This window comes from Protopterus annectens, chromosome 14.part0, assembly GCF_019279795.1.
Source record: "Protopterus annectens isolate FY-2018-M chromosome 14.part0, PAN1.0, whole genome shotgun sequence".
Classification (NCBI taxonomy): Eukaryota; Metazoa; Chordata; order Ceratodontiformes; family Protopteridae; genus Protopterus; species Protopterus annectens.
The window spans coordinates 1,092,418,488-1,092,444,476 of NC_056748.1; positions in this window are offsets into that span (position 1 = coordinate 1,092,418,488).

Consider the following 25,989-nt stretch of genomic DNA (forward strand, 5'->3'; position numbering starts at 1 on the left):
TTAGTGCATTATCGATCAAAACTTACATTCTTGCATTACTATAACTTAGAGCAAAAAGCTATTTATAAACATATTAACTATTTAAAAATGGTGGTGGTGCTGCGGTAGCGTTGTCGCCTCACAGTAACACATTGTCCTGTTCGATTCTCAGCTAGAGCATCTTCTGTGTGGAGACATGCATGAATGGGCTTACCTTCATTGAAGGTTGTGCATCAGGGCCAGCAACTCGGCATGCAAAAATCTACTGCCAATCATTAGCAGACCAGAGTTCTGCTGTGGTGACCCCTAACCGGGAAAAGCCGAAAGACACAAAATTAACTATTTAAAAACATGTATAGCAGCATCTTCTCAGAGTTTTATTTATGTGGTTAGCATTGTTGCCTCACAGCAAAAGGTTCTCTGGTTCAATTATTGGCTGGGATGCCATCTGTGCAGAGACTGCATGTCCTCCTTGCATTTGTGTAGGTTTCCTCTGGATGCTCCGATTTCTTCCCTTATTCCAAAGACATGCATCTGGTGCATTTCTCCCCAGGCCTCCACTGAAAATGGGCTCTGTCCCAGTCAGATTTTCCTGGTAAACAAATGTTAAATAAATAAATTAAATAAATAAATAAATAAATTGTTCCAATCATAGACTAGTTATAGCACTGCATCTCAGACCAATGAGCTACCTTATAGTATCTATTATAAAAAAAATACCAGTCCAATTCATAGACCTCTCATGGCATTCCAAGAAAAACAAAAGCTGTCACTTACTTTGTTACAATTATAATACAATACATCTAACACACAAAGATGAAATAGGAAGGAGGAATATTGATATGTAAATAGAAGTAGTAACTCAAATTACAATAGATGTTGACGTCAGAGCAAAGACCTATACTTGCAAAGTTAATTTACTGAAAGCTTTTGTCCAGAGAGTAACAGGCTCCATCAGAATAAAAGCAAGACTGCTTACTTACAACACTGTAACATATGCCGACCAAGAAGGAAATGTCATAAAAGATGAAATAATGGCACCACATGAAATTATAATAAAATCAAATATCATAATACATAAACCAAACAGCATAAAAAATGTATAAACAAATAAAATTCTGAGAAAACACTGCTGTACATTTAATAATTGTTGAATAATTAAAACTTTAAATTTGTCAGGAGTTGGTCTGGGACTGCTGTACTGAACAAACCTACCCAACCTCACTTTGTTATTGAATTTCAGAATATAAAAGGACATAAAATCTCAGAATGTGACTTCTTAAAATTACTGCTGCATTAAATCTTATGGAACAGTACTACTTACAGATAAACTAAAGCCACTTTTTAATTTATTTTACTTTGTTTTTCTTTTAAAGTCCATCCATTTCTTCTGGCTTGTCTCTTTAAAGTTGTCAGTGTCCAATCCATGTAATCAGTCTTGTCTAAAGTTTCTTCTTTTGTACAAACTTCACTGCTTCATTTAAGGTGTGACCACCCTGCACTGGCCCAGTAATCAAGGAGCCTCAATCCTCACCACTAACACCAGCAAGAGACGTGCATATTGGGAGGATGACAAGTACACACACGGTAAAGTACAATTTTCCTTAAGAGGACACAGAGATCACAGTCAGTCTGATGTTTGTATCTCCCTCTCTCCAGAAACCCAATAAGACTCCCCATTGGCACAACTATAGGGTTAAGATCTCAGCCGAGTGGTCAAAACCTCCAGCACCCTCTCTGTCTAACCTGTGTTTCGTGTCCCTGCCAAAGTAGCTGACACACACACACTTTGAGATTTGATTTATATACAAACACACAGACACTTCTGGCCAAGACTGGCACAGGTTCACTAGCTATGCCACTTCTGCCCAGACTATAAGGTAGTAATCACTGCACCCAAGCACCCTTACTTACCAGCTACTTTAAGGCCCTTCCCAAAGGGTGACACATTTTACTGTGTATTACTGTTGTCCAACTGGTAAGTGTGACCAAACTTTTAAAGCTATTTAGGAGTGGCCTATACAGTGTCCCCAAATACATATGCAAGTACTCCAAGAGCTTAAATATCTCTAAACAAGCCAGTCACAATTAAAAGGTATAAATACATTTAATAATAAATAATAAAAGCACAAGACAATACTCAATAACTCAACACACTGACAACAGAGTTCAGAATCACAGGAAATATTTTAAAACAACATGCAGGACAGTCTCACATAAATACAGAAAATATCTAGACAGATCTTACTATTTTCCTATCTATCTCTAAGAGAGATACTATGATCTAAGTCTTACTTACAGAGCAAGGCAAATACAGTGCTGAATGGATGTCTACAGGTCCAAAGACAAATACAAAATGCATTGACTTTCTCTCTGAAATAGTTCTTAAATTAATAATACACATTAGTGCTGGTTTAGCTAGATAATATCGCTATTTGACACTAACCTCTAGTTCCCAGGCTAACAGAAACTTAAAAGTTAGCACATCTGTGTCAAAAATACTTATATCTTAGAAGCTGATGCATCTCTTAGAAGCTTGCCTGAAACTGGAAGTCGTAAATCAGTTACACACTTTTACTTTTGAAACCTGTAATTATTTCTGTTTACAGACAACAGAAAGAATTTCTAGTTGCAGACATTCTGTCTTCTAGCTGTGGTAAACACAATCGTAAAACTCTTTACTTGTCAACTTATTTTCTTAGAGTTTTGCAAGTTACTCTGTTCTTTTCCAGTAGGATACACTGTGGTTACATTCTTAAAGCACAGCACATAACATACAGTTTTTTTACATTTGTAGGACAAGCATACAAATCATATTCCTATTCACAAATGACAGAATTATTTTGCAAAATTCTAGCTAGCTGGGCTGGCAGCCTTCACAATTCCATATAAATCATATTAATATTTTAAAGTGACATATAATTATTTACCAAATCCAGCTAGCTGGGCTAGAAGCATCTTGATTTATCACATAAGGTGTTGAATATTTTTTGTCTCTCAGATAAAAAAGCCCTTATTTTAGCTTGGAATACAAGCTGTGTTTTGATGTTTACATTCTTTAAGTTTATTTTTTAAGGGGGCACACACCTTTCTTTTAGCCACAATAGAAGTGGAATAGTCATTATCAAATCTTATGGAGTTGTCTCTTATTTTTATAGGTGAGCTAGCCCAGTCCATCTTCAGGACTAAGACTTTATCTTGACTTAACATGAATTTAACTACAATTGTTATAGGAGAAGGTGAATTGTTTTTTAGTGAAGTGTTTAAGAGAAATCTGTGTGCTCTCTCAATGTCAAATGAGACAGCTTCAGGTAAGTCTAGCGACTCAGGAAGCCAGTTATTTAAAAATAAAATCATGTTGTCTCCTTCTTCCTGCTATGGTATTCCATAGATTCTTATGTTAATTCTTCTTGAACTACTTTCAAGATCTTCTATTTTTTCTATAAGATCAGAATTCTGTTTGAGAATAAATTCAATGTAATTCTCATTTCAGCCACTCTCCCATCCATGCCATTTACTGTTTCTTCAAATGTTATTTGCTGTGAATGTTGCTTATTAACATCATTCAGTAGGTCCATCTGCTCCTTATTTTCTTCTTTAATACTGTACATTTTCATCTCCATGTTATTTATTTCTGATGCAAGATCCTGGATACTGCAAATGTTTTTTCATTATAGATTCTTGTGTTGTTCCTTTTGACTGACTCATTCTACTAATAAAGCAATAAGTTGTTCTGACAGGAAAAAAGTAACAGAAAAATCACCAACTACTTTTTTCTGTAAAAATCTTATAGATAACTGCTTAAATATTAATTTTCCATTGAAAAAGACTATAAACTGAATTTTGTGATAAAGAAATCCTGTCAGAATAAATCTAAATAAGCAGAGCAAAGTTTCAGTGCTGCCACCAGCATTCCATCTTGGCCATGCCTCCACTTTTTAATTTTTTTCATCTTACATAGATACAGTTATATTGCGCTTTGATTGTATTTGGACCATATCTGCGCCTGTCTAACTTATGATTACAGAAACAGAATTTCAAAGTGCTGAAACTGGTTTATGATGAGACATCAAGGCATTAAAGTCATGTGTCCAGTGACATCAGCAAATCAGTACTGATGTAACACAAACTGCAGTAACCGTGCAAATTAAGCAGCAAATATGCTGGTGATTTAGTGACTCCTGCACCCCCATGGGGGGCTTAACTTACATATGCCCTTACTCAACTATACAACTCAGTAGTTGATCAGCTTTCCAGAAAGGACAAGCTTCATGAGAACTCTAGTTCACAAAGCAAAGCTCTTCAACAAATGTCATTCTGCTCAATGCATAGTCCCTGAAAAACACATCCCCAATATTGTTACAGAAACATTGAAGCACCAAACTATGTAAATCCTGGTCAGAGTAGTGGTATTGTGAGAATTGGTTACAGAGGGACAGATATGGTTATGAGGTGCTAATGAGTATGGAGTTTGATTGCCTCAGACTTCATTTGTCTACTTTGTGACCTTGGTGGACAATGCTTTGGGGATAATTGTTGACTCTGGGCTAGGGTCCTTAACTTATCAACACCTATGTGATACAGAATGTCACACCTCTAGCAGCCTACACACATTCTTGTATTTCAGAACATTTTCTGAAAAATCTACATAAAAAGTAAAAAATAAACAAATGCAAATATTTTGTGAACAGTAAAAGCTATCAAAACTGCACAAATAGCAGTAATGTCAATGAGAAGAATTCTGTACTGTGACAATAGTAAATGCATTATAAATCTCCTTTGTTATTTAAGGTTGCAAGAATCAGTAGGAAAACTAAAATTAAGAGGAAGAAGGTGTGAGTTATGTCTGTCATGTCTATTCACTCAGAACTGTGCACTTACTGTAGGCGTTAATGAATCCCAGGGTTAGACTTTGACAATTTTAGCACTTTTCTCTTTCACAGAAGGCTACTTCAATCTGAAGACTAAAACCTACAGTAATAAAATGAGCAATCAAACTTAGGTGACAAAATCTGTTCAGATCTCTTTAGTGATCGGAGGACAATGAAGTGAAAATAAAAAGTGAGGAGAGACTGCTGAGATGGATATAGGTGGTTTACTTACAAACAAGAACAAAAGGACTGAGAAGAGATAGCAGGAATCTTATACTGCAGTGATAACGTTCAAAGGCATGGTGCTTCAGACTGTGAAGATAGAGAGAAGAGAAGAGAAGGAGAGGGAAGAGAAGAGAAGAGAAGAGAAGGGAAGGGGAGGGAAGAGAAGAGAAGAGAAGAGAAGAGAAGGGGAGGGAAGAGAAGGGGAGGGAAGAGAAGAGAAGAGAAGAGAAGAGAAGAGAAGAGGAGAGAAGGGGAGGGAAGAGAAGAGAAGAAATGAGAAGAGAAGGAGGGAAGAGAAGAGAAGAGAAGGAGGGAAGAGAAGAGAAGAGAAGGGAAGGGGAGGGAAGAGAAGGGGAGGGAAGAGAAGAGAAGGGAAGGTGAGGGAAGAGAAGAGAAGAAAAGAGAAGAGAAGGAGGGAAGAGAAGAGAAGAGAAGAGAAGAGAAGGAGGAAGAGAAGAGAAGAGAAGGGGAGGGAAGAGAAGAGAAGAGAAGAAATGAGAAGAGAAGGAGGGAAGAGAAGAGAAGGGGAGGGAAGAGAAGAGAAGAGAAGAAATGAGAAGAGGAGGAGGGAAGAGAAGAGAAGAGAAGAGAAGGGGAGGGAAGAGAAGAGAAGGGAGGGAAGTGAAGAAAAGAGAAGAGAAGAGAAGGGGAGGGAAGAGAGGAGAAGGGAAGAGAAGAGAAGAGAAGAGAAGAGAAGGAGGGAAGAAAGGAGAGAGAGGGGAGAGAGAAGAGAAGGAGGGAAGTGAAGAAAAGAGAAGGGAGGGAAGAGAAGAGAAGGGAGGGAAGTGAAGAGAAGAGAAGGGGAGGAAGAGAAGAGAAGAGAAGAGAAGAGAAGAGAAGAGAAGGGAGGGAAGAGAAGAGAAGAGAAGGGAAGGGAAGAGAAGAGAAGAGAAGGGGAGGGAAGAGAAGAGAAGAGAAGGGGAGGGAAGAGAAGGGGAGGGAAGAGAAGAGAAGAGAAGGGAAGGGGAGGGAAGAGAAGAGAAGAGAAGGGAAGGGAAGGGAAGGGGAGGGAAGAGAAGAGAAGAGAAGAGAAAAGAAGGGAAGAGAAGAGAAGGGAAGAGAAGAGAAGGGAAGAGAAGAGAACGGAAGAGAAGAGAAGAAATGAGAAGAGAAGGGAGGGAAGAGAAGAGAAGAGAAGAGAAGAGAAGAGGAGAGGACAGAAGAGAAGGGAAGATAAGAGAAGAGAAGGGAAGAGAAGAGAAGGGAAGAGAAGAGAAGAAATGAGAAGAGAAGGGGAGGGAAGAGAATAGAAGAGAAGAGGAGAGAAGAGAAGAGAAGAGAAGGGGAGGGAAGAGAAGCGAAGAGAAGAGAAGAGAAGAGGCGAGAAGAGAAGGGAAGGCAGGAATATTATACTGCGGTTTGGCAGATTAGGTATTTGGAGTGAGAAGAGAGGGCAGACATTCTATACTACAGGTGATGGGGTCTGGAAGCTCAGGGCCTTTGATTGAAAGGAGAGGGCAGCTATCTTTTATTGGAGATGGCGGATCATGTGACAGCTTGGACAGTCTTGGACTGAGGATGCTTTAATTCTCAGGAAAAGTGAATAAGTAGGCATGACTAATAAAATGACAAATAATAGTAGAATCGCAGAAGTGAGGAGAGACACGTACCAGTTGCTGGCCGAAATGAAAATCTCTATGAAAGGAAATTTTAACAACCCAACATATGGAATCTATAGGTTACGGTACAAGACAATATGGGACTGGCATGCTGACGCCTGCGGACAGAGCAAACAATCAGCAGATTAAGAGAATGATAATCTTTGTAGCAGGATTGTAAAATGACACAAGAAATTTAAAAGAGTTTGAGATATACCACTATTTGACATTATGACGGTGGGAGAGAATGAAGGGAAGATTTGATACTAGAGATAAGAAGCACATTACCAAAGTGTAACCATAGCCTTTGTAATAGAATGGTATAGTAATCAGTAGCGTTTACCTTGTCATGCCCAGCCACTGACTATGCTTTGTCTGTGTCTAGGTTAAAGGGTAATAAAACATTCTCCAAATGCCAAAGCGTTTGTATCACTGAATTATGTCAACATTATTTAAGAGGAGGGAGATAGCGTTAAATGAACCATGCTATAATTTGCTTGGGTGGTGAATGGCAGTCCTTCTGTTTAGCTTAGGCCAGCTCTTAATTCCTTCACATGAAGGGAGTTCAGGAAAATGACAACATCTTATTTCAGGACTGGGTTGATAGAATCAAGGAAAGCTTCACTTATGACTACCACATCATCTTCTTACACAGAGGCCTAGGTTAAATATCTGAAGGCAACATGGGTCTGAAAGTAACCCTTCAATGAACTTCCTAGAAATCTTGTAAAGAAAGACTCAGTAAGGGATCGACTTGTACCATTAAAACTCAACAGAAAAATCAAAATAAAAACTGTGGTTCCCATGTTACAAGTGCAAATTTTGCAGTTTGAAGAACAGAGGTACGGGAGACAATGATGAACACTATTTATTTATTTTCTGGAAATACAGGTACAGTAGACACATTTCAATCATGGCATGTTTACAGTAAATAAAAGAATACAATGAAAAAAAAATAGCATGACCCATCGCCAGGAAAGAAAAAAAAACAGATGCAGAGAAAATGGAGAAACAGCTGTAGAAATATCTTTCATATTTAAAAAGTTAATGAAACGTATTTATACAGAATATTTTCCAAATAATTCTCATCTCATCACTGGACTGTGGTGGTACTATAGCTTACTGTCAAGCTGTTATGTTGGTGGCACAGGAAACACGTAGGAGAGAAATTAGTCTCTCATCTGCTTACAGGTTAGTTATTTCACTAGCTGAGATGGGCCTAAAGGAGTGAATAGTGGAAAATGAACTTGTTTTAGATAATGGCAGAATAGTCCCATATACTCAAACACTTATGTAGCAAAAGAAAGTTTTCAGATAGTTAATTTGATTGGAAAATGTTCAGTCTATTAACATTAGAGCTTGCACGATTCATTACCATTGAAGAAGTTATTGCAGTCCTTAGAGGAGAGACACGAGAAGGAAAGAGGGTAGTAAAACAACAGGAAGTGGATTTGACACCGACCAAGTATCAGAGGTGAAACGGTAACAAAGAAAGCATTAAGAGAAGTAAGAGGCAAAGGAGAAAATTAGGGTAGGAGGCATAGTACAGAAGGTCTCATTAAGGTCAAGTTTGATGCCAGGTAGAACTAGAAGCCCACCCAATTAGTTAACCAGTCTCTTGACAAATCTGTTTACATAAGAAGGACAGATGATCTTCAGAGAAGACAGATTTTTCATGTTTATGTTTTTTTTTACATTTTTGTCTATTTTCCTAAAATAAAAAGATTAAGCATCTATAGAAGCAGCTACCCGGACCCTTTGCATATACATTTGACATGCTTGTTGGTATGTGTAATGAAGGGTATACACAGATCACAACAAAAAATATTATTTTTTTTACTTTGTTTTTTATTTTTTTTATTTTCATTTTCTAAACTGGGATAGAGCAGTGATCCCATTGGACCTATTTCAGTCTCAGCTTGGGGATAAACACAAGAAAAACATAACATTATATACAAGAGTTATTGAAAAAATGCAATATACACATATATTATACACAAAGAGAATACTGACATTGACCTCTGGGTATAACAACAGATACATGGTATAATATAATATAATATAATATAATATAATATAATATAATATAATATAATATAATATAATATAATATAATATAATATAATATATTACAATATAACATAACATATAACATAATATAATATAATATATTATAATATAATATGTATGTTTGCTTGTCATATGGGGTTTTTAGTCTATCTTGGTTCAGCTTTAACACCAGGGAATTTTCTTATGGACTCTTACCACTGCTATGACAAAGGGATTCCTCTAGTCCTTGAGAAACTTTCCTTTCCTTCTTTGTGAAAGTTTCTGGAACTGTTCTTCCTATAGTTTTTTGAAGTAAAGTTTTTGCAGGTGTGTGCATACTTCAGAACTTCTGCATACATGGGTTAGATTTGTGTTTATCTATGTTCACAGAATGGGGTTAGTGCAGCTGAGAATATCAACTTAGTATTCTGATGAAAATGATTAAATATTTGAAAGATTTTAAGATCTTGTTAATTGAGAGTATATTTTCATTGAGCATAAGGAAGCTATTATACTGCTGAGATAATTGTCTTCTATCAAGGCACTGAAACACAGAATATGTTGTGGGTTCATACCAGTCCAAGGTAAAAGTATTCAAGTGTGAGAATACGGATCAAAGAAACTAAGTACTAATAGTCAAAGCCAAACATTTTACCTTAGTCAAATGGTTACTAAATGAAAAAGTTTTTAATATGTTGTCTTTTTTATGCAGATTGCACATTATTGTTCATAGGCATATACCAGGTTAATGATGAATAAGCCCCTTATAAGCCTAGCAGTGCAACCCAAATGTGACAAATTTGATTTATATAGGTGGTAATTTACTGACTTTCTCTGTCTATCAGGCACATAGGCACTTAAATAGTGATAAGGAGGAACTCTGCTTTAAATGCATGGGGAACCTGTTCCAGAGAATGGGAATTCTCTGTGCAACATATCTGTCTCTCCAACATATCCTATTTATGCTGCAAGCAAAATTTAGCTCTTTTAATCTAACAGGTCTAATGCTGTTTGTTTTGTGGCTGTTCAAAAAGTTCATCAAAACAGGTTCCAGGATGCCTTATATGCCAAGCAAAGATCACTTCTCGGAAGTCTGTATGATACTGAGTAAAGAGACAAGACTTTGAGGCGATCAGTGTAGGACACTGAGTTTACTTCCTCTATTCTTTTTGTAAGGAATCTTTGCAGATGCTCAAGTTACTGCATGTTTATGGTTAGATACATACCAAACATGGCATTATACTCTATGATGGGTGTGATGAGGTCTGAGTACAGTGGTATGATGACCTCTCTGTATCTAGATGCCCTTGCTTATCAACTGAGCAATACAGAAGAATTTTCTTCCTACCCCAAGGTATGTTGGTCAATGGCTAAATTACTATGTACAAGATTTCCTAGATCCCTGACTAATGAATCAACTTTTAGGGTTTTTTATTGCTGCTATAGTTACCTGGGGTGGCCAACTTCCCAAAAGGTATTATAATGCATTTCTTGGTACTGGGTTTTAAGCCATGGGTTTGGCACCAAGAGTTTGTCTGTGTTAAACTTTAATGATGAGTGTTCCCATCATGGGGGGATTCAATGACTATTCCCAATCTGCAGTCATCTATGCACTTGGTTAGCCAGAGGCATGTGATGCTGATTTTGACAGCTGAAAAGTAGATGCCAAAAAGGAGTGGACCTAGCACAGAGCCCTAGGTGACTCCACAGGTGACCTGCCTCTTTGTGGAAGTGGCCTCGCTAATTCTAACCTCCTGGGTCCTATCAGTGAGACAGCTAGCCATTCCAGGATGTTATAAAGGGGTTTATACCTAATTCCATAAGTTTATTGGAAATGCCTGAGTGGATTGTTGTATCAAATGTTCTAGGCAGATCTAAGTAGGCAGTATGCACGGTTTTCCCCTCATCCATTACCAAAGTGTCCTTTACAAAGAAGTCTACCAGATTCAGTTAGCAGGACCTTCCTTTGACAAAGCCAAACTGGGATGGATACAGTGTCTGGAAGTTTCCTACATCCTTATTGATAATTTCCATGATAATTCTTATCATGGCTTTGCAAATAAAACTAGTCAGACTACTGCATCTGTAGTTTCCATGATCTTATAAAGGGGGGGGGGTGACCTTCACAGTCCTCCATTCACATGGCAGAAAGCCTGCTTTAAGACTATAGTTAAATAATGACTGGTTAGAAGGATGTCAGTATATCTTATAGTGGTATCACCTATGACGAGAGCCCTGGGAATTGTGTTTGCTTGCCTGAGGGGATTAGTATTTGGGGCTTCCACTGAGAGTGACATATGTGTGGTCTTAGGTGTAGTTCTTTTTTGGAGTGGCTTTGGGTTCTCTGGGACATAGTATTAACCAAAGGTGATTAAGCTGATCTTTGTTGTTTCAGAAGATTACTTTTAAGTGCCTCAACTTACTTTATTCTATGTAAGTGTTGTTTGCTATGGGAGGTCGGTGTTGTGTGTGTGGTTTTGACAACCTGATTTGTGCTTGTATGTGAGAGTTTAGCCTCCAGTGTCATTATGTAAGTACACATCTCCCATACTGTATCTACTTCTTTAAGGACTGAGTGGATGTCTGTAAACATGAAACAATTGCTACGCTGTCTCAAGATGCTGATATCCACCAAGCTGGCTACATTAGGAAATTACATATCTATTCTGTCCAGCTCTTTGATTAGTAAGGTAAAAGGGAGTGGTATACTGGGGTTAGAAGGTATTAAGGGTGCTTTGTTGATGCAAACTAATAAGGGTGCTTTATTGGGGGCAGATACAGCTCAATAGGACTAAATTCTACTAACTTTAATGTTTACATAATACTGGTATCTACTAATCTGTAGGTATTGCCACTCAACACCCAACTAGCTACTCTAAGCTTGACAGAGTGTAAGGCATTTGCTCTATATTGATGCTTTACAGGGTATAGTTTTGTGAATTGATGTATAAGACAAATTTGCTTTTTAGGTACTAGCTACTGTACAGCATACTGCTAACCCACATAATATGCAAAATTTATAGCAGCACTGTAAAAAAACAAAAAATTAACTAATGAGCCCTCTGGCCAATAAAATTACTATATTAGAGGTCCTTTTGTGTATTTCCCAACTCAGATAGACCAGGCCAACATCTCCTACTACAAGATGAATAAACCTAGTCCTCCTAATGTAAAAACATAGTACAAGAAAAACCCAGAAGTGCAATGTTAACACTAACCAATTAAACAGCTAACTGGAAATTCCTTGCTGAAAGTGATTTCAACAGTGACTTACAGCAGTAACAGTCAGAGAAAGAGAAACATTTTTTTAGAAAAAATTAGTGAAATGCGCACAAGAAACAGTAGTGATCACTCAGAATAACTTAACAAGTGCAATTTAGCAATCGAAGGTGCTTAACTTTGGCTGAATGGCAATGGATACAAGTAAGACCCTTCTGGATTGCAGGCAAGGACTACAAGCTACGCTGAGCTCTGGAAAAGGAGGCAGTATGTAGTAAAGGAGGTTTACTAAGAACAATACTGGTTTATTGGGAGGGCACTCAGTGTCATGGAACTGTGGAAAACAGTGGCTGAGAAGAGCACATTGTATCTTTTTACATCTACGTTGCAGCGGAATATTGGAAGTTGTAGTAAATTAACATTTTGTATGTCATATGAGCGTGTTGGACTGTACAACTAGTAGCTGTAAAGATATGAATTGGACTATCATTAACATTTAATTTGTTTAAAGAATAGGCATTTATGAAACTATTGTAAAGGGATCATTAGGAGTGAATGAGAAAAGACTTGGAAAGGCTTTTGAAATGAAATTAACATGAAGTGTAGAAGACATGAAGATTCGGTAGGTGAGATAGGGAAAATCAGATTTGCTTGATCATAAGACTTTCCCTAGCTGATGTCACTAGTAAAAAATCAGAAAGTTTTCCTTGTTAACTTAAACACAGACAGTTTCCATGCTGCCATAATTCACAAGCATTTGTCCCATAAACAAAATCACAAGGATTACTTTCTGTCCTAATTGAGAACTTACACACCTCAATGACAAAGTTAAAGAAAATAATACTGCAATAGAATGAGAAAAATGTAAGGTGTGAAGTATACAAACCAAAAAATAAATATATATTTTCACAGCAGCATGCTCTAACAACTGTTTCAGGAAAACACAGAACTGCTTTTCTGTATTACCTTATAAATAAAGACAATTTCAGAGCTTTACCCACTTCTCAAACAATTCCTTACTCATAAGCCTCAATAAAAGAAATTCAAGAAAAATATGTAAATAAAATAATATTGCAATGAAGTGAATAAAAGAAGATGGCAATGAAGGTATACAGATGAAAAGGTCAGATTTCTAGATACAGCAGTGGCTGTATTTTTGCATGTTTTGACGTAAATGAAATATGCATCCTTCTGCTCTTCATGTATGACATTATTCAGATCCAGTTGTAGGAACATTTCTGCTTTAAACCGATTTTCTAATATTATTAAATGCATCACAGCATTTGATGAGTCATGTGCCACAATGCATTTTTCTACTTGCCTGTAGTAACTTATTTAGGCCATTTTTTTAATAAAAAGTTTTGTAAACTTTATTTAACTGTACTGCAAATAAATTTAGTATTTTCTGCCATGACATTACCATTGGATTAATATGTACTACCGCAATCTTTTGACCCAGTGCAGTTTCCCTACTGGGAAACAGATCAACTGCTGATGCCATTTTGGTGCCACTTCACCTCACACTGGAGCATCTTGAAGAGAAGAACAACTATGCAAGGCTGTTGTTCATAGATTCCAGCTTGGCATTCAATACGGTGATTCCAATGCAACTTACAGAAAAGCTAATCAACCTTGGCATAAATAAAAGGCTGTGCAACTGTATCCTCTATTTCCTGACTGGAAGACCACAAAGGATGTGTGCTGGTAACAACACTTCAGGGAGTATTACAATCAACACTAGAGTACCCTAGGGTTGTGTGCTGAGTCATCTAGTGTTCACAATACTTACCCATGACTGATCTGTGAAAGCTAGCAACAACCACAACATCAAATTTGCAGATGACACCACAGTGGTGGGACTCATAAGCGGTGATGACGAGAGTGGATATAGGAATGGTTTGGGTATGGTTGGTTCACTAAACCTGCTTCTGGAAGAAGGTTATGGAGTATCTGCTGCAGGACCTCCAGATTCATGAACACTTTTTATCCAACTCCAATACGACTCATTAATACAGATGTAAATCTGGATGTATGAAAATTAGTATAGATTGTTACCCTCTCATTCTTTTTCTTTTTTTTTCTATACAGTAATTCTATTTATTTATTGAATACTAAAATAAATACATTCTCATTCAAGCACAATTCCAGTCACTTCCTTGTGAGCAGTATCACTCAATTTCAATCTGTGTATAGTGTACTTCTCTTTTCGTGTGTTAATCATCTAGTAGTCGGTGTTTTCCAATGCGTATAAATAGTGTACAAGCATGTGCATTAGCTACCTAGATATTTACTTTTGTACTATAGTTATTGTTTATTCTTTAATACCTATCATGTCTGTCTTTTTATGTTTGTTTTCTCCTGTAAAAGAGCTGACTCTCAAAATTTCATTTAGGTAGCAGTTGTGTTTCCTAAATGACAATAAAGTTTCTTTGAATCTTGAATCTTTGAATCCATGCAGTTTAATAGGGCACCTTCGCATATGTGCAGTGGTGTGCCCAATAAAGTCTATGGATGCAGCACATGTTTTTACTGCAATGATGGTACTAAGGTTAATGTTTACTGTTTCCTATAGAGACATCAGTGTATGAAAAGCAAAGTTTTTAAGTTAGAGTTTCTCTTTCAAAGTGAAGTAAAAAATGTACCCTTTTGTTTAGAGGGCTGTTCAGCAGTGTTTGTACCACATGCTGTGGTGCAAAGGTAAAGTAACAATACATCAAAAAATCACTTTAAAATTTGTTTTTCTTTGACTGATTCTTTCTCGTGGCAGTTCTTGCCCTGCCCTATGCTACAGGCTTATTAAATAGAATATGAAGTTCTTTACCTCCATCAGCAGCTCTGCACATGGTAATATCATTCCTTTCAGACCTCTGACTCACCTATTACAATTATCATTGCTTTTACCTTTCTGTCCATTTCCTGCAAACCAGGTATCAGTCTTGCTAACATGTTTCTTAAAAACACATATGAAGGCAATAACTCAAAAAGAAAATGCTCAATGCTTCATTGCTTCACTGAAAACAGCAACTTTAGTTGGTTTACTTAAAAAAATAAAAATAAAAACCCTGGCACATAAGAATAAGAGGAAGCCACTCTGTGGATGTAAAAGCACCACATATCTTTTCTATGTTTAATACCCAGTTACAAACATCAACGGATTTAATGGAGGAGGCACACAGAATGTGAACAAAAGATTTAAAAAAAAACAGGACTTTATTCAATCATAGTGGTTAAATAAAATCCATCTAATAAATCTAATAGGCTTCAGAATTTCAAGTACTTTTTCATCTGTTGATTCGTTACTTTACAGCATATGATCCAGACCTTTAAATCCTAAAATAGCAACAGGTGTACCACAATACAAAAGAATTGCTTTCTGGCCACTCAAAATTAAAATGTATTCTGTTGCGCCTGCCTTGTAGTAGGTATGCATCTTTTCTGGAACTGAAAAACATATTTCCTTATTTGCAGTCATATATATCTTGAAAGCAAAGTCTTCCCCCCCTTTTAACACTTAAAATGGTTATATAAAACAGCTATCCCAGAGGGGGTCACTTGAATCTTCCTTAGGATGAGATAGTTAAGAAGAGATACTTATTTACTGAATTATCCCTCTTGGTATTTTTTTAACCTATTAAGTAATGTAACTATCTGTGTTCATTTGAAATAGTTAATCTATAATACTCTCATGGAGATTGTATTTATTTATTTTATTTTACATTTGTTTACCAGGAAATTCCGACTGGACGCAGGTCCTTTTTCAGCGGATGTCCGGGGAGAAAAGCTCCACATCATGTACATGATAAATAGAGATACAAAGTTGCAGGAATAGTAAACAACATTACAGGTTGTTGGCTTTAATACAATAACAAGATATTGATTATCAACAGTATATACAGTAAATGTTGCAAGTTAAGATAGTTTCTTGTCATTTATAATATTAATAACAAAGCTGTCAGGCAAGATTTTAAAGTATGTAAAGACAACTAGCTAATTCTGACTGGTTAGTAGTGGTGGTAGTATAGTTGGGTTAAGAGTCTAGGTGGGGGTAAGGGTGGGGGTGTTAGTCTGGATTAGAACAAGGACAAAGCCAGTGCAAATTAAAGTAGAATTTGATCGCAGTCTTGAAAAGGCTGCTGGAAGGCAGAGTAGTTATAGAGGGTAGAAGATTGTTCCAAAGTTTAGATATGGTACATAAAAATATGGCTTCTCTTGCTGAGTTTTTGGGTTTGATAACAGTGAGTTGATTTTTGTTGCTTGATCTTAGGGGCCTATTATTTCACTATTATCACTATTATCACTATGAATACATTAATGAGATGTAAATATACCATATTTGCATTTAGCTGGAATGTATATACATATTTTTATGTAATTAGACTGAACTGTTCTGTTATTGCTTACATTTCTGTATTTTTGTTTGTGAGATATTTTGAATTTTACCCAGGCTGAGCCTGAAACTGGTCATTATTGATCAGTACTCTACCATGATAAATAAATATAAATAAAAAAATAAAGAATTTAACTTAAATCTGGAAATAAAAAACTTAACAAATCACACAACTGAACAAAGGAAACTAGTAGCTCTGTGACACGTAATACCTCACTAAACATAGTGCTGAAAGCACTGATTTAAAGCGCACAAATTGCCATTTATTTGTCTTATCATAATTCACTTTTTTTCCCTTTAATACAAACACAAGGCAACACACATAATAAGCATTATGCATGCATCTGTACCGTTGTTTTGTATTTTGATCTAATTTAACAGTGCCAACATGCACTCTTTTATCTGCAAAATCTTGTGTCATTTCTTTTTGATATTAGTTACACTGCCTCCAACCACAAGGGGGCATTAAAGAGGTCTATGAGTAGGGGAAAGGTAGACTATTACATCTTCAGAATTATGGGATTTATATCACACTGCAACTTGTACTGTACAGACACAGGTGTCTTGACCTACATCTGTGCTCATATCTCCTCCATCTCCCAGACCTTGTTTACTCAGTGTTACTAATGGAACTTTACTTTTTACTTGTTTATTAATAGTTTAGGGTATAAATCATCTCAGTTAGCTGCATATTGTTATTTTGTGTTATTCATGGTATCCTTACATATAACGCACAACCCTCTGCAAACTTGTCCATATAGCTAAATATAACTTATTCTGTGAATTTCATAACTAAATTCCCAGAATTCCTGAACAAACATGGAAGGTCAGCCAGCTTGTTTCCCTTCTGTTTCCAGCATCTCAGTACTTTATATCATCAGACAGTGTAGTAACTGCCTTATTCTGTGACCGGTGTAAATATTTAACTATTCTGGAGGTTTCTGTCTCACAATAAACATGGACTGTGAAAGCAGACCCTTTCACCACAATCTAAACAAAATCACACTAAAATGTCTTGGGCTGACGCTGTAAAAAACTCTTTATTAAGTTGAGCTCTAGTATGACTAGTTCTCAGAATAAATCCAGCATCCCATCTCCTTCAAGCACACCTGCAATAACAGTCCATCATCCATCCATCCTAAACCCCTTTTTCCCATTTTGCACATGGGGTTGGGGTGTCACTTCAACAGTGACAATCATCTCGAGCCAAGGTTTACACTGCCAGATGGCTAGCTCTGCTGCGGACTGGCAATAAAAGTCACCAAGAGTTAAATCACCTTAACTCTATTAATCTAAACAACTGTACTAATAAAAATGTTTTAGTGGGAGGTATCTACATAATTAGACATGCAGATTTTTCACTCACCATGGTGGACCAAGACAGAGTGACTATGAGTTGCCTTACTAGGCTCACTAATATCACAAGAGCTCTAAACATTCTCTCAACTGATAAATATGGCACAAAATGGTGGACCATGTGAGAGTAAATAACCTAGAATGCAAAATCCTGAGAGTTATACAGAGAGAGATATGTGAAGTCTCCATACATGTGGAGACTTCCCATATTAGGACCCTGTCTAAACTCCCTCCAGTCTCATCCTTGAGCCACCTATTCCCTGTATTATCTCAAGTAAAGGGAGCAAGAAAGTATGTGTCTACAATATCACTGCCAGTATAGCCTATAATTTAATATTCTATTTTTGGTGGCTCTAAGAGTGCTAGCCAGGAAAGCCAGCAGTGTCACCCCCCTCTCCACTTTGTAACCTATATATCTTTTTTCTTTCCCCTCCATGTAAAAGTCACCCGAACTACTACTTTTTCCTCTGAATCTGTACACAAACGCCCACTTTTCCCCAATTTACAATATTATCTTTGTCCACTAGGTGGCAGTCTTGTCCTTCAGGTCTTTGAAGCCTTTTCCTAGTCTGTAATACACCCTTACTATTTTATTTCTTTTTTGAGTCCTTAGGCTTGCTCTTAAAGTATAGCCCATAACATCTTCTGTACTTGGGGTGAACCTCGACACCAACCTAGAAGCCTAATTATCTTTCCTTACCTTCACTCCATTATTCAGGGTTACTTACCTACTGTAGCCTGCTCCAACTGATTGTTCTTCTTCTGCTCCTTACCTCTTTGTTCTCTACCAGCTCCATTCACCCTGCAGGCTCACTCCGCTCCCCTACCCTGCCCCCATATCCCACCCACCCCCAGTGCCCCTACACTTATACATCTAAACCACACCCTCTCCCTCTCCAAACCTATCACAACTACCTCCTCATTAACCTATTTAACTAATTACACCACTCTCTTTAACCACCCCTAGTATAACTTTTCCCTCCAAATAATATCAGTAAAGCTCATAAATTAAAATGTATACATTTACTTCCCAAGTTCAACTAAAGCTTCTAATCTTTCTTATACTCCTACCATCCCTATCAGCAGCCTACTTAATAACCTCCTATGAGCAGCCTAACTATTTACAGCTAAAACTCCCTAAAAAGCAAACAAGTATTATACCTCAAACTAACTCCCCCGAGCACATAAATATAACATCTCAACCTAGCTATTTACCTCCCAAATATCACAGACTGACCCACATCAAATATAACTACCTAAAACCCCAAAAACCTCTCAACCACTACTGTAACCTTCATCATCCCTTAAACATACATTTACACATCTCCTTAATAGATGGAGACATCCATCCTAACCCTGGACCAGGACTTAAAGTAACCACAGAGCCACTAATCCATATTCCCACCTTACCTACTATCCCATCTAAATCTCTTAACTCCTTCTTTATCACCCACCTAAACATTCACAGCATAAATAATAAAATTGCACATCTTCATGCTCTCCTGGATTTTCATTCCTTTGATATCCTTTGCTTAACAGAAACTTGGCTAAAACACACTACTCAGGATACTGAAATCATTCCACCAGGATACATCTTATGACAAGACCGCAAAGCTAAAAAAGTAGGGGGGGTAGCTATTCTCTATAGAGAAGGGCTACAAGTATCAATACTAAACCTCAGCACCCCTCCAGAAAGCAATGTAGAAATGATCGGCACTAAAATACAGATTAATTCCAACAAATCACTAAATATAGTTTGTATCTACCTGCCCCCTGGTAACAATACCAGCACCCTGGAAGATATCCTTGCTGAGCTCTCTTCAAAAATCCCCCAAGAGACAATAATTCTAGGTGACTTTAATATTGACTGGAAGTGCTGTTCTACTGAAATGCCAACTTCCCATATTAACCTTCATGGCTTCTCACAAACAATCCACTCCCCAACCAGAATAAATAAACCCAGTAATAAAGAGCCCATCCTAGACTGGATTCTCATTAATAATCACCAACAGCTCTACAAAGTAGGAACCCTCCCAGATGACCTAAGTGATCATTCTCTCACTTAGAAAACAATCTTCAAAGCAGTAACCACGATAGAAAGCACCAGGCAGTAGTTTTAAGAAGCAGACTTGCCAAGATTTAATTCGAACACACTGTTAAAGCAACGGACACACAATAAAGCATAAACGCTTTCCACATACAAAAAATTGCGTTTTCGTCATCAAAATGACTTCATCAGATAAACCAGCATACCCTAAAGCTTTCAATTTATACTTGAATACATCTTTTTCCACCAATGGAAATTCACTTTTAATTAAGTAATGAAATGTTCTTTATATTAAAAATATGTGTGTTTACATATAAAAATAATACCATTTCAGTTAAATATAATTATACTAAATACATTTAAAAATATAATATTATGAACATGTTTAGTTTAAAAGACATTCATTAATTAAAACATCAATTAAAATATAAACATTAAAACCATTAATACCATTGATATAGTTTTCAGGGAAATGGTATGTCTCATGTTCTATGAGAAACAGTGCCCTCTCCTGACCAAATATGTTTATTACATTTAAAGTTTTGCAGCTCTCATTTTTAATAGGGGTGCTATGGAAATACAATCATTCAGACCTGGTACTTTGTCAGCTTCTACAGTGATCTGCCACCACAGTTCCCTGAATTCAATTCTTTCTTCCCATAATCTCCCTCTATTGTCATTTTTTATCTGTTCTACCACCAAAAATTTGTACTTATATTCAGGACAAACTTTAGTATGTTTATACAGTGCATTACTTTCCTTCCCTATTGAAATGTCATAAACATGTTCGTAAATCCTTCTTTTTAATTTCCTTTCAGTCTTCCCTATATAGAACGAACCACATTTTTCACAGGTGGCTATATATATTAAACCTTTCGATTCACAATTGTAAAATTCTCCACTGTTTACATACCTACCTCTACTTTTTAAGAATATTTTGTCATTATTAATAATATATGTACACTGAGTACAATGCCCACATTTGTATGTACCTATTCTACTTCTCTTTTTTTCTGTTTTATTATTATTATTACCCCTATTCTCTATTATACATCTTATATTTGGTGAATTTTTAAAGATAACTTCCTGTGGTATAGTAATTACATTTTCTATATCTGTCAAGGCTATAAATTTCCCCCATTCTTTTAAAAATATTTTTTTAACTATATTATTCAAACTATTATATTTGAGCATCAACGTTTGCTGATATTCTTCTCTTTCTTGTTTATTAATACTCTCTGTCTCATTAATAGTTTTTCTTTTTTTGTATAAAGGGCAAAATTTGTCACTTCTCCCTTTTTCCACCTCTTGTCTTATTGGTGTAATAAATGTTAATGGGTAGCTTCTCTCCAGAAACATATTTTCTAGGAGGTCACATTCCTTTTTGAATTCTCTCACTTACATAATCAGGCAAAAGTCTAGCATTCCTAACCCTACCATATATAGAACAATACGAAGCAAAAAAATGTAAACCTGATCACTTCCAAACTGAACTAAAAGCATGCGATTGGTCACCCATAAAACATCTCCCACTCGATGAGGCTGTTAACTACTTTAACCTAAAATTCTTAACAATTCCTGACCACCATGCAGCAAAGAGAACTATCAAAATTAAACCTAAACCTGCCCCATGGCTTACTAACGAAACCAGAAAAAAAATACATTATAGAAATACAGTCTGGGCACAGTGGAGATCAACAAAAAAACCCCACAGACCAACAAAAGTTCAGACAAATAAGAAATGACACAAAAAAGCTATACTTGGAGATAAAAAAACTTTTACTGCCATCTCCAGCAAACTAACCACAATAATCCACAAAAGTTCTGGTTCAGCATAAACAGCTTACCTCGTCCAGGCCAATCCACTACACCACCCCCTATTGGGGCAAATCCTGACAATCCACAGCAAACTGCAAATGCTTTTAATACCTACTTCACAGAGACCATCCAATCACTAGCTAATCAACTTACAGCTGATGGCTCTGCTCTTCCAACCTTTGCTGATAACTCTCTTCCAATACTCCACTTGCAACCAGTCCCAACCTCCCTCATCTGCAACCTTTTACACAAGCTAAAACCATCTACCCCATCAGCTGACCAGCTACCTGCTGAATATCTGCAAAAAGCAGCCAAAGCCATAGCGTATCCCATATCACTGTTGATAAATAGAACCATACAAGAAAGCACCATTCCAGCCATCTGGAAAATCTCCCACATTATTCCCCTACACAAGGGTGGAAATTCCATAGAATATTCTAACTACCGTCCCATAGCACTTCTCTCCCCCTTGGCAAAAATAATGGAAAAGTGCATCCATAGACAGTTACCAGACCATCTACTTCAGAATAATCTTCTAGCTAAGTGTCAACATGGCTTCAGACCCTTCCATAGCACAATAACAATGTTCTCTCTTCGGCACTTTTCATTGGCCTTTCCAAAGGATTTGACATGGTCAACCATGATCTACTTATTAATATACTAAAATCCTTTTCTCTCGATACAATGGCTACTAAATGGTTCCAGTCCTACTTAGGCAATAGACAACAGGCTGTCCTGTGGGAAAACAACCTATCATCTCATCTCCCTGTTACCTTAGGTGTTCCCCAGGGCTCCATATTAGGCCCCCTCCTTTTCTCAATATTTATCAACAACCTAAACCGAGCTATTTCACAAGCTAACTGCATACAATATGCAGATGATTTGACAATAATCTGCTCAGCTAAATCTCAATCTCAACTACAGACTCTAACCCAAAAAATGTTTAGTATAACAGAGAACTGGTTTCTACAACACTGCCTCCTCTTGAACCCCCCAAAAAAACAAACTCTTGCTCTTTACTCCTACCAGGAAGTCACTCCCACTCACTTTCTCAATCTCATCCAACAATGGCATACTCATATCTCCTGATCCAATAACTAAATGTTTAGGGGCAACTATTGATAACGACCTGACCTTTGATACCCAAATCAACAATACCATAAAAACTGTTAACAAGAAACTAGGATCTCTTTACAGGATTAAACCCGTTCTCTCCCACTAGCTAGAACCACTATTGCCCACTCCCACCTTATCTCCACACTTCTCTATGCTTCTTCCATATATACAAACCTGTCACAATATAACCTGAACAAGCTGACCAGCTCATATAACAACATTGCCAGATTTGCCACTGCTTCTCCTATCAGGACCCATCACTGCTATAACCTGAAACAATTAGGTTGGCTAGAGCTCCAGAATCAGATTCACTATAACCAACTCACCATTGCCCACAAGACCCTCTACCAACCCACTAATACCCCAATTCTTTCCAGCCTCATTACCCAATATAAAAACCTCAAAATATTAAGACCATCTAATAAACTACTTGTATCAACATGTAAATCTAAAAACATGGCAGGAGATGCCTTGTTCTCTAATGCAGTGGGAAAAAACTGGAACCAACTCCCTTACGAACTTACATCACTGTCTTCTTTTACACTTTTTACTTTTTAAGCACAATCTGAAACTCTATCTTAAAACCCATTGGTTATGTCCCTGTACAAATTCAGATTAATCCTATCTGGCTCCCTTCTCTCCCTTGCTATAGACCTTATATCTGCTCTGACTTTTGTCAGTATCCACCTATTACCTATCCTTTACAAATACATATCTTACCCTTTACAGCTAATTTAATTGTATAGCCAAGTATTTTGTAAATACAGTGCAAAATACCATCTAATGCTTCCAACAAATTCTGTACAAACTGTGCAAGTTGTTTTTGCAATTGCTGAAACTTTAAGTATGTATCTGTACCATAACTTGTTACCTAAATTTATATTGAAACTGAACATTTTTGAGCTGTTGAAACCTTAAGTTTGTATTTATATAATAACCATTACATGAATAGTTGTACTAATGTAACTTCTTGGAGCTTATCTCCCCGGGACTCTACTGAAAATGGACATGCGTCCAGTTAGACCATCCCGGTCAACAAATGTAAAATAAATAATAAATAAATGTGACAGATGCAGGTAAGATACTATTCCCAAGTGAAATCTTTCCTTCTAAAAAATGATTTCCAGGAACAAAGAAAAGATAAGTGACTTCAACAACTGGTTAAATATTTGATGTCATTTTAGGGGATTTAATGTGTGTCAGTATGGGATGACATGCTCAGCAGTCCAACTTGCATCAGCTACCCCCACAATAAACTGGTGCACCTATACTTTCAATGTAAGGTATGCTCAGACATTTTTATATGTTCATAGGAAAATAAGAAGCTAGCTGCCTTTGTGGGCCATTTTAAGCCTAGCCAATTTCTCTTTTTGTGCTCAAATTAACCTATCCAATTTGGTTACAGATTTCACCCATCCCATGTTCAATTATATATTACCTCTTATGAGAATAAGTGGGATCATACCACAAAGATGCTCTTTTGGACAGTTATGTATATATTTACTGATATCAGTATTTATATGATTGTCTATTCGTTGTCTTAGACTACTTCTTGTTAACTGTCATTCATTTTATATTATGTTGGAGGACTTGCAGAATAAGAATTTCATTTTACTTTGTGACACTGTCTCTAGTACTTTTGACAATAAAGCTGAATTGAAATGAATTGAATTGAATGGAATTGAAATGAATGCCATAGATAATTTGAGGAGACCCCTTCATGGGATAAATAATTTAGGAGGTGCTTCTCTCTTCTCACAGTTCAAGTGTGTCTACAAAGTACAAACATAATTTGGTCTAAATACTGGAAATAAAACTATTCACCCTATATTGGGAAATAAATAATTCCTATGAGTGGAGCATGACATACAAAAGAATGCTCAGAAAAATGTTAGGCCACATTTTACAGTAGTGTAGAAGGAAAGCTCTATTATCCTCTTGTCTTCGGAAATACAGATTAAGTACATTGGACTCTGTGAAATCAGCTTGTGCAAGATAGTGGCAAAAAGAAACAGTCTTAAGGAAGGCAGATAGTATTAGAAATACAAAGACAATAATGTTTCCTTTTATTGAAAATGGAGCATATTCAACTTGAGCTAAAGGCAGTGGAGCTAAAACAAAGCCCCCCCATAACAAAGTCCATGAGTGCACAGTTTAGTCTGACATGAGTAAAATTTCCTGTTTGTAAGCATGAATTGGGAGCAAGAAGTCTTGTTACTTTGTAAGTTGTCCTTCTAATGGACTACATGTACAAGCAGTGTGACAAAATGTGACCAAAAAGACTAATCATAGACCCAAATATTTAAAAGTTTAAACAGAATAAACAGGGAAACTTTGAAACTCAATAATATTAATCATAGGATCATAGGAGGTTATTAGGCTAACAGTCCTAGAGCCTGTTTTCCGTCTACCTATTCATGCCCCAAATTCCCATCATCAATTATTGATGTCCATGAGCTAGAATGACTTTGGTATGTGCCAGTAACGTAGGGCATCTACAAACTGCTCCTGTCCATAAGGGTCACAGGCGACAAGCCAGGGGTGAATTTGCAATTTCACATCTATTGTTCCCAATTATGTTTGAATATGCTTAGGGAAGAACTCTTTTTTCACATGAATAGGGAGTTTGTTTCAGAGAAGGAGTAATCTCTAAAATCCCTCTGACATGTTTTCTTTATGACAGATGATACTCTATGGAATTATTGGTTATTTTCAAAAAAGGGCAGATGTTACTTTGTAGATTTTTAATAAATTCTTATTTTTTTCCTAATTCCGAACCAATACAGAGTAAAAAAGTCCTCTAGTCTAGAAAGTATTTCTCTGTTTTCCTTGTAGTCTGCTGTGATCTATGAAGGATCACCTCATGTACATATTTGTAAGACCGGGATAATAGGTATCAGTAGAAATGGCTGCAGCAGAACCTTTGATGGCAGTGTGAATTAATTCCATATTTATTAATGAGCTCAATCCAGTGATGGTAAGATAACTTTTCAAGACGTTTCACAAGAGCAGATGAATCAGACTGGATGAACTGGTAATGGGCCAAAGGGTGAAGGAGACATCTGATTAAATGCTTTAGGAATAGGAAACATGACAGCACATTTCCTGGGCAAAGTGAGGGATGGTTTAAAACCTAAGTTGCATTGTTAGGCAATACACTGCTTAAACAGATTGTCTACTTTGGCCTAGAAACCTCTTTAAACTTGAAAACATATTTGTCTTGGCATAAACTCGTAAGTTAGAAATATAGACAGGTCCGATAATATAGATAAAAAAATAAAACAAGTTGTACAAGTGTTAAGAGGTCAAGATGTCTGGAAACAT